Below are 10,215 nucleotides of genomic sequence, written 5' to 3'. Positions count from 1 at the left end.
ATAAAAGAAAGAAAAGATCAGAGAAATAATATACTACACATAATTAGTTCAGCTAAGTTATCGCATAAATAACCAAAATGACTAAGTGAACAATAATGACCCTTGTGGGGGGAGGGGAAGACCCAGTATCCAGATTTACATTCAGTTTTCAACAAAAATCATGAGACTTCAAAGGAGTACTAAATTGTCATACATACTCATGGAAAATAAACAACAGGTAATAGAAAGTACTCTTACGGGGAAGTAGACAGTGAACTTAAAAGACAAAGATGTGAAAGCAGCTGTTATAAATATGTTTAAAGAAACAAACAAGATCATGATTAAAGAAGAAAAGGAAGGTATGATGATGTCTCATAAAATAGAGAATAGCAATAAAAATATAGAAATTATTAAAAGAATAAAATGAAATTTCTTGAGTTGAAAAGTAAAATAACAAAGTGAGTAATTTACTAGTGGGGACTAACAACAGCTTTGACCTGGCAGAAGAAAGAATCAACAGACTTAAATCAACAGAGATTATGGAAGCTGAAATTGAAAGAAAAAAATGAAGAAAAATGAACAGAACTCAGAAAACTGTGGTGCAACATTAAGCACACGAACATACATTTAATAGTAGTACCAGAAATAGAGGAGACAGAAAAAGGGACAGAAACATTCTTTAAAGGAATATGGCTGAAAACTTACAGAATTTGATGAAAAACACTGGTTTATACAACCAGGAAGTTAAATGAACTCTCAACAAGTTAAAAGCTAAGAGATCTATACCCAGAAAAATCATAACAAAATGCTTAAAGTCAAAGATAAAAATAACATCTTGAAAGCAGCAAGAGAAAAACAATGCTTTACATATAAATGTCAATAAGAATAACAGCTGACTTCTCAGTGAAAGCAATGCAGGCCAGAGGAAGTGAAATGACATATTCTAAGTGTTGAAAGAAAAAGAATACCAGCTAAACATCTTATATCAAGCAAAATGCCTTTAAAAGAGGACAGTGAAATAAAAATATTCAAAGATAAACAATATTAAGAGAATTCATTGCTAGCAGACTTCCCTTACAAGAATTATTTACAGATGCTATTCAGGCTGAAAGAAAGTGATGCCAGGCAGTAATATACACTTACGTGAAAAAACAAAGAGTGCTAATAAAAGTAATTACATATATAATTGTGAAACACAACATAATTGAGTACTTCATGTCTTCTTTTAACTGATTTAAATAATAATTGCATAAAACGATATGCATATAATTGTATTGTTGGGCCAATAACATACAGAAGTGTACTATATTTGACAATAATAACACAAAGGAAGCAAGTGGCAGCAAAGCTGTGTTGGAGCAAGAAAATGGCATTAGATGGTAACCCAAATCCACAGAAAGAAACAAAGAGAACCAGAAAGAGTAAATAAACATTAATACGGCAAATTTTGTCAACACATACTTGTTCTTTCTGTCAGCTGCTTTAAAATACATAAGATTATATAAAGTAATAACTATCAACATATTACTGAGTTTATAACATGTAAACATAACTGTTATAAGAATGAATAATTTAAAAAGTGGAGGAGGATGGAAGATAGCTTTACGGGAGTAAAGTTTCTGTTTCACTAGAACTAAGGCAGTATAAATCTGAAGCAGATTCTGATGAGCTAAGTTCTATATTGTAAGATCAAAATATACTGTAGATCAAAATTTAAAACTTTTGTGCTTCTAATGAAACCATCTAGAGAGTGACAAGGTAGTCCATGGAATAGAAGAAAATATTTTCAAATTATATTTCTGATAAGAAACATATATTCAGACTATATAAAGAACTTTTACAGTTCAACAATACAAAAGTAAATAATCTAGCTGAAAAATGGGGAAAGTATCTGAATACATATTTTTTCAAAGAAGATATACAAATGGCTAATAAACATTGAATAGGTGTTCAACATCATTAGCCATTAGAAAAATGCAATTTGAAATCACAAAGAGATACCACTCTATACCCACTGAGATGACTATAATCAAAAAAACAAGCAAAAAATTGTTGACAGGGATATGGAGAAATTAGTATACTTATACATTGATGGTGGGAATATAAAATGGTAAAACCAGTTTAAGAAACTGGCATTCTCTCAAAATGTTAAACATAAAGTTACCATATGATCCAACAATTCCACTCCTGGGTATATACCCAAAATAAATTAAAATATTTGTCATACAAAATCTTGTATATAAATGTTCATAGAAGTATTTTCATAATACTCAAAAGGTGGAAACAATAAAAATGTCTATCAACTGATGAACGGATAAATAAATTGTGGTCTATCTGTGGGATAGGGTATTATTATGCATTAAAATGAAAGAAGTGCTTATAGTTGCTTCAACAAAGATGAATCTTAAGAATGTAATATGCCAAGCATTTTGACTCACATATGTAATCCCAGTACTTTGGGAGGCTGAGGCAGGAGGATCACTTGAGGCCAGGAGTTTGAGACCAGTCTGGGCAACATAGCGAGACTTCATTAAAAAATAAATAAATGAACTAGCTGAGCATGGTGGCACACACGTGTTGTACTAGCTACTCGGGAAGTTGAGGCAGGTATGATCAAGTATGATCACAACACTGCACTCCAATCTGAGAGGCAGAGCAAGACTCTGTTTAAAAAAAAAAAAAAAAGAACATTAAAACATTATGCCAAGTGATAGAAACTGACACAAATAATTACATGTTACATGATTATTTTAAATTATACACCCAGAATTTATTTACAGTGTATGTAGGTTAGCGGTTGCTGATGGCTAGAGGATCGATAAAAATAGGGAGTGAGTGCTAATGTGTATGGAGTTTCTTTTTGGTGAAATAAAACAGTTCTAAAATTAGATTGTGCTGATAAGTACATAACTCTGTAAATTTAGTATTTTACTAAAATCCATTTAATTATATACTTTAGATGCGTGAATTGTGTGGTATATGAATTATACCTCAATAAGACGTTTTAAAGTATTTGTCATTATATAAGATTCTGTATGCCGGCTGGGTTCAGCTGGGTTTTTCTTCTGTTCCACACAGCATCAACTGCAGTTCTTTATGTAGCTGCATTTACTGGGGTGCTCAGGTTGAGTTTGAGCCTACAAGATGGCCATACATATATGACCCACTGGAAGTGGTCCTGGTTGTTGGCCCAGCATCTCAGTTCTCCCCCACTTGACCTCTCTCCTTCCAGTAGTCTAGACCAGCTCCTCACAAAGTAGTGACTGGGTCCCAAAATAGTGATGGTGGAAGCTTCCAGGCAGGCACCCTTGAACAGGCAAAACATCACTGCTGCTATTTTCTATTGCTCAAAACAAGTCCAACTCAAATTCAAGGGGAAGTGAAAGAGATTTCATGTCTTGATGGGTAGCAGTGTTTACAGAGATGGGAAAAACTGTTGGTGACCATCTTTGAGACAATCTCTCACAGACCTCCTAACTACTCAGCAGCAGCGTGTGCAATCTGTGAAGACAGACATCTGAGAGAACACCAGTATCAATAGATAACATCTCTAACTCGAAGGATACTTATTCTGATAATTTTCTCAGCTATTTCTGCAGCTAGACATCAGATACATAGAAAAAATTCTACTGCTTTGCAGTCACAGGAAGACAAGGAAATTTCTGTGAGCTGGTCTAACACTTTTCCTAGGCTCTTTCTATATTACTTAGGAAAGGAACTCTGTTCTCTAGGATCTGAAACAGTTATCAGAGAATAATATTATCTCATATTGACTGAGGCAAGGGAGACGTTCCAAAAGGGAGAAGGGGTAGGTGAGAAACCTCCAGTCCTTTGATCAGAAAATTCATCAATCTCCTTTTGAATATCTGTAGTAACACTGTGGTGCATCTTCCCAGTTCTCCCTTATTTCAGGGCATGTGTCTTTTTCCCAGATGCTAAGAGTGTTGACTGCTGACGTTCACAGCTGCATTCCTCTCCAAGAATTTCCTCAGCTGAAGGCAACTCCCTCACTTTTCTTTCCACCCTGTCTTATGGTATTGAATCTTCCTCACTTGATGGCAGAATAAAGGAAGAGAACAGCAAGGAGTTCAGAATGAATGAAGGGATGTGGCAGTAGCTTGAGCCATGCCAAGCAGCGGAAGTGTTATCCTCTAAGTCGTTGAGAGCCACTGAATGACTTTAAGCAGGGAAGTGGCAGGACTACACCCACCTTGTTGAAGGACACTTATGTTGATGGTGTGGAATATGAACTGGAAGTGATGGAGATAAAAGCGTGAGCAGCCAGAGTGAAAATGAATACCTAACCTACAACATTATCCATGAGGTGGTTGGAAATATATGATTCAAATAGCGCAGGGGCCATGCTAATCTTCTCTGTATCGCTCCAATTTTAGTATATGTGCTGCCGAAGCGAGCTCAAATAGCATTTCTAAACCAAAATTTAGAGAATTTAGTAATCAGTTGAATGTGTGGGCTGGGGAAGTGGAGAAATAGATGACCTTGGACAGCAGTGTGCTGGTAAATTTTTAACTGGCTCTCTGAAAAAAAAACCTATATGTATGCATATATAAGTATGTGTGTGTATGTGTGTGTGTGTGTGTGTGTGTGTATATATAATTACATTAGTTTATAATAAATTTTACTGATTTAAAGTATGTTTAGCATATGATTTATAAATAATAAAAATGTAATATTTTCAGTATAAATTCTATAGCCAATTAGAATGCTTTCATTAATTTTTGCTGAGCTCCTGTTCTGTGGCCAACCTGTGATTGCAATTCAACAACGACTTGACAAATGAAGTCGCATCCTAATCTGGTAACTCTTTACCCAATAAAATTATTTTCATTAAATCTGACAGATAGCCTACTATCAAACTATTCTGACTTCCATAAAAAATTACTATTCATTAAATTGAAACATGTTTCAGCTTCATCACTAGCCATGCCTCACTTTTGGTGTAACTTGCTTTATTAGCTCATTCTTCATATCACTTTCTTAAGTCTAAAAAATGAACAAAACAAACATCAAGCCCAGATTTGTAGCAAAGCCAATTTTCATGGTGGAAATGCTCCCACTATGGCTGATTTAAAGCTGCCCTTGTCATGCTGTTAAACAGAGAATTGGGAAGAAATGTACACTAAAGCCCCATTGTATAATGTTTCCAACCTGGTACAATACAAACTCAAGATCATAGAAAAAAGTAAAATCATTAGGAAATGGTAATTTTAAGAATTTATCTTTGATTTTAATATAATTTATAAAATTATAATATTATATAATTTTTATAATGACTGTGTTTAACAATTGGTTTGAAAAATTTTGCATTTAAAAATAGGCTTTTGTGAGCTCATATGAGTTAGCTTCAGCATACCACTCTTCCCAGGTACTCTTGTTTTGACAGCCGAAAATTAAGAATGAAAGATGTGCACCTTAGATTAGATTTAAAACAACATCAGAAAAACAGTTAATTTTTGGAAAATATGTGTAGTAGTACTGGATTCAGGTCATGTATCAATATCAACAACAAAAACTATTGGCTTAAACAGGATAGTTCCTCTTTCAGGTAAGAGAATCCAGAGGAAGACTGTTCAGGCTGCTATAGTATAATACGTACATAGTAACAAAGGCCTAGCTTCCTTTCATCTTTATGTTTTACCACTTCATAGTCCAAGATGGCTGCCTGAGCTCCGGTTAGCATACCTACTTTGCAGTCATCAGAAAGGAGAAAATAGGTGAAGAAAAGCAATTCTCTTAATTTAAGATACTTTCAGGAGTTAGCAGAAATACTTCTATTTAAATATCTTTGGCCAAAGCATAGTCACATGGCAACTATAGATCACGGAATATTAGAGAATACAATTTTTTAGCTAGATGGCAATGTCCAGCTATGCATAAAGGTCCATACTACTAAGGATAAACAAATGAATATTGGGAAGCTACTTGCAGTCTTTTGTCAAAGTCTTAGGTACAAGTCATTATTTTTTTCATCTTAGTTTATCAATGGGAAGAAAACACAATTTATGTTAAAATAGCCAAACGCATTCAGAGAACAACATTTTAGTAATGAGTGTGTCCTGCTGTAGTCCGACCTGGTCTGCTATCATTCTACCTGGCATGGGCTGTGCCCCAAATAGACTGGAGACATTTTCTCCTCATTATCACCTTGTTAAGCTGCATGTCTCAACCCCCTGCCTCTGAGGCATGTTCTGGGATCTTAACGAGGTGATAATGAGGATAAAAATGATGTGGCAGTCATTGGTCTGGTCTAGTCTTCACAGTTCAGAATAGACCAAAGCTTTAATTAAAAATACTTGCTTTAATAGAAAATTTTCAGAAGATTTATATTTTGAGATCTCTGAATAGAAGGAAAGAAAGGGAAATGTGCATTTCTATTAAGATGTATTTGGGAGATGTCTTTTTCCTGTAACTCTGACAAAAAGAGATACATTGTTTGAAAGAAATGAAGAATTACAAGAAAGTGCACAGAATTGAATAGGTAAGGGTAAGAAAAGTAGCAGGAGAAACAGACTTGAAGAAAAAGAAATCCAGTTACACATCTTTCATATAGAACATTTCGATTTTTGCTGCATTTTCATCTGACCGTTTGGTGCTCTGCTGACACATTCTCAATACAAAAGTGTTTGTTTTACATGTTTGGTCCATTAGTGCCACTTCAACTTATTTTACAAACCAGACAATTCATTCAAAATGTAAAGGCTTTATATATTATTTGAGGAGCATACTTCTAAGTGATTAATTCTGAGGGCTTGCTGTATTTCTTTAAAATGTGACTTTGGATTATTAGCTAAATGTAACAGATAAAAATCACTCAAAACATTTTTTATCACTAACAGTTACTGAGTTTGCCACAGATGGTTTTAGAGCATTCCAAGTGCTATTATAGAGCAGCTGTCTGCATCTTGACACTGCTGCACATTGGAAGCAGCTTTAGAACTTTAAAAAACAATACCAATTCCTGACCCTTTGAAAATAGGACTTGATTTTATTGATTGGAAGTAGGGCCTGGACATTAGTATTTCTTAAGCTTCCTATGTGATCCTAACACACAAGTGAAATTAAGAACTAATCTATCTATTCTCAGCCTCTCATCATTCAGAGAGGAAAGTGAAATCCAGGGAAACGAAAGCTTTACCCAAGGTTAGGCATCTCATCTAAAAATATTTTGGGAACCAAAAGTAATTGGTATCCAAATTTTATCATTTACTGCTTTTTCTTGTTGTTATTTAATCTGCTAAAAGTCATGTTACAAGTAAGACAACAAATAATACAAATAGTAAGACAACAAATAGTACAAATTCTGTGGTTTAAAGTACCCAATCTTCTGTTCTTTCTCCATCAACTTGGAATTACCTTTAAGATATTCTGATTTTTCGAAAGATCTGCCAAGTCTTGTCTTTAGAAACACTGTTATTTAATAAAGCTCTTTGTAAATGATTTAAAAACCCCAAGAAAATAAGTGAAAAATAAATAATAAGTGAAATAATCATAATACCTGACAATGAAATAAAGGGAAAAATCAAAACAGTCTAAATAGAAGGTAGGTATATCTGCTTTCAAACTTATAAAAATCTAGTTCGGTGCAAGTTACCATAATAGTTTCTTGTTTTCATTCTTATTTTCTGCTTGTATTTCTGAATTTAAAGTGACCTTATTTAGTCAAGCAGTTTCTATATTACCTAATAATGATTTTAAAAGCAACCTATTTCAACAACATTAAAGATAGCTACTGACCACTTCTGCTTGATGAGGAAATATGTCAGTAAATGCCTGCATTGAAATGGTCTTTCTTTTCAAGAGGTCAAAACACTTTTCTAACTTTTAGGTGTTCTCAATTTATCTCAATGAGATAATTTTAAATGAAATAAATGATCGTTTCCATGTTACACACAGTGACACTGAGCATTGCTCTACACATAAAGCAAAGCACTGGATCACAGCCTGAGAGCCATCAGTGCTGTTTCCCAGTGCTGTCTATCTTCATGACAAATTCTGACCACCCAACAGCCCATTTGGCTGTGGTGAACACAGAAGGAAGAAGAGAAATGGCTGGAACCCACCATGCTGACACACAGTCATGCCACAGACCATTTGTTCATTTGTGCTTACAGTTTGAAGCAAATGGAGTTTAAGGAATTTTCTCCAAGGCTGATTCCCCCTAAATGGTAGATTTCCTTCCTAGCCTATATGGTTAAATCATACAACTGATTTAACTTTTATTATGAAAAAGTCAAAACAACTTAACCTTGTGTTGTTGTCTGATCAGTCTCTCAGTGACACATCTCAGTGTCACACAATCACTCTTCTTTACACACTCTCATCAAGGAAATAAAATAATCCCAGGACAGTGCTCTTCTGTCTGAATTAACCTATTTATCAACAGGAAACTGACAAGATTGTTAGTGCATGAAATGTTTTGCCAACATCTGATCTTAATTTCTTTTATTAACTTAGTTCCTAGTTTTCTAAAATTTTTTATTAAAACTCAAGAAAGAGGAGTTCTATGGCTTTGTTTTCAGTGCATGTGGAAGTAAGAGTTCATTTCTAAATAAATATATTCAACTCTAGGTTGTCTTTATTCTCAAAGAAATATAACAGTAAGGATTATTTTAACTAGTAAATTATCAAATAAACATTTATGTTTTCTTTAATAATCATATTTTTCTTGTGAAGGTGCTACATTACTTTTTATCCCCTGAGCTTTCAACAACCAACAGTGAGAAAAAGGAGTATAAAAATCACATCCTGGGTGGTAAGGGAGAGCTTAAAACTTCTTTCAAGGTAATAATACATTGATGATCAGTGAACCTCCATGGAACACTGATTTTCCTAATTATGTTTTATAGTTTAAAAACAGATTTGTTTTTATAATGAGCACAAAACAAATTTGACAGCCAAAATCAATATGAAACATCTTTCTATTTAGCTTGAGTCTAGAGAAACAGTTGGCTCTTTCAGAAACACTTCCATTAAAGAAAAATGAATCGACTACCATTTTACATCACACAGAAGAAGAAAATAAAAAGATTTAATTAAGGCAAATACCCATATTTTTAGATAGTCAATTATCCTAATAGGTGGAGTCCTCTAATGGATGCAAACTAGAAGCCAGGGCTTACACTAACAAATTAGAATACTGTATAACTTTCACAAATGAATTTATTGCCTAACAGGTTATTTTGTTGTTTAAAAGATTGGGATTCATGTGGCTGGCAAGATGGCTGAATAGGAATGGCTCCAATCTGCAGCTCCCAACTAGATCAAAATGGAAGGTGGCTGATTTCTGCATTTCCAACTGAGGTACCCCTGCTCATTTCATTGGGACTGGTTAGACAGTGGGTGCAGTCCATGGAGGGTGACCAGAAACAGGGTGGGACATCGCCTCACTAGGAAGTGCAAGGGGTTGGGGAACTCCTTCCCCTAGCCAAGGGAAGTTATGAGGGACTGTGCCGTGAGGATTGGTGCATTCTGGCCCAGATACTACACTTTCCCCATGATCTTTGCAACCTGCAGACCAGGAGATTCCCTTAGATGCCTACACCAAGAGAGCCCTGGGGTTCAAGCACAAAACTGGGTGGCTCTTTGGACAGACACCAAGCTAGCTACAGGAGCATTTTTTCATACCCCATTGGTGCCTGGAACACTAGTGAGACAGACTGTTTATACCCTTGGAAAGGGGGATGAAGCCAGGGAGCCAAGTGGTCCAGCTCAGTGGATCCCACCCCTATGGAGCCCAGCATGCTAAGATTGACTGGCTTGAAATTCTCACTGCCAGCACAGCAGTCTGAAGTCGAGCTGGGACACTCAAACTTGTTAGGGGGAGGGGGTGTCCATTATTACTGAGGATTGAGTAGTCAGTTTTCCCCTCACGGTATAAACAAAGCCACTGGGAAGTTTGAACTGGGCAGAGCCCAGCCCAGCTCTGCAAAGTTACTGTAGCCAGACTGCCTCTATAGAGTCCTCCTCTCTGGGTAGGGCATCTCTGAAAGAAAGGCAGCAGCCCCAGTTGGGGGCTTATAGATAATACTCCCATCTCCCTGGGACAGAGCACCAGGGGTAAGGGGCAGCTGTGGGCACAGCTTCAGCAGACTTAACTCTTCCTGCCTGCCAGCTCTGAAGAGAGAAGCAGATCTCCCAGTACAGCACTCGACCTCTGCTAAGGGACAGCCTGCCTCCCCAAGTGGGTCTCTGAACCCCATGCCTCCTGACAGGGAG

At 35.9% G+C, this 10,215-nt stretch overlaps 1 non-coding gene across 1 annotated transcript; it reads right to left on the bottom strand.

Annotated features, from left to right (window-relative positions):
* Positions 1–4,291: 4,291 nt before the first annotated feature.
* On the bottom strand, positions 4,292–4,397 carry LOC120363446 (U6 spliceosomal RNA). The gene has a single exon (XR_005578996.1). It is a non-coding gene; the product is annotated as a U6 spliceosomal RNA (small nuclear RNA).
* Between the last annotated feature and the right edge of the window lie 5,818 nt (positions 4,398–10,215).

The sequence above is a fragment of the Saimiri boliviensis genome, chromosome 4 (assembly GCF_048565385.1).
Source record: "Saimiri boliviensis isolate mSaiBol1 chromosome 4, mSaiBol1.pri, whole genome shotgun sequence".
Classification (NCBI taxonomy): Eukaryota; Metazoa; Chordata; class Mammalia; order Primates; family Cebidae; genus Saimiri; species Saimiri boliviensis.
Note: the sequence above shows the minus strand (reverse complement) of the source record. Positions and strands in the feature narration are given on the sequence as shown.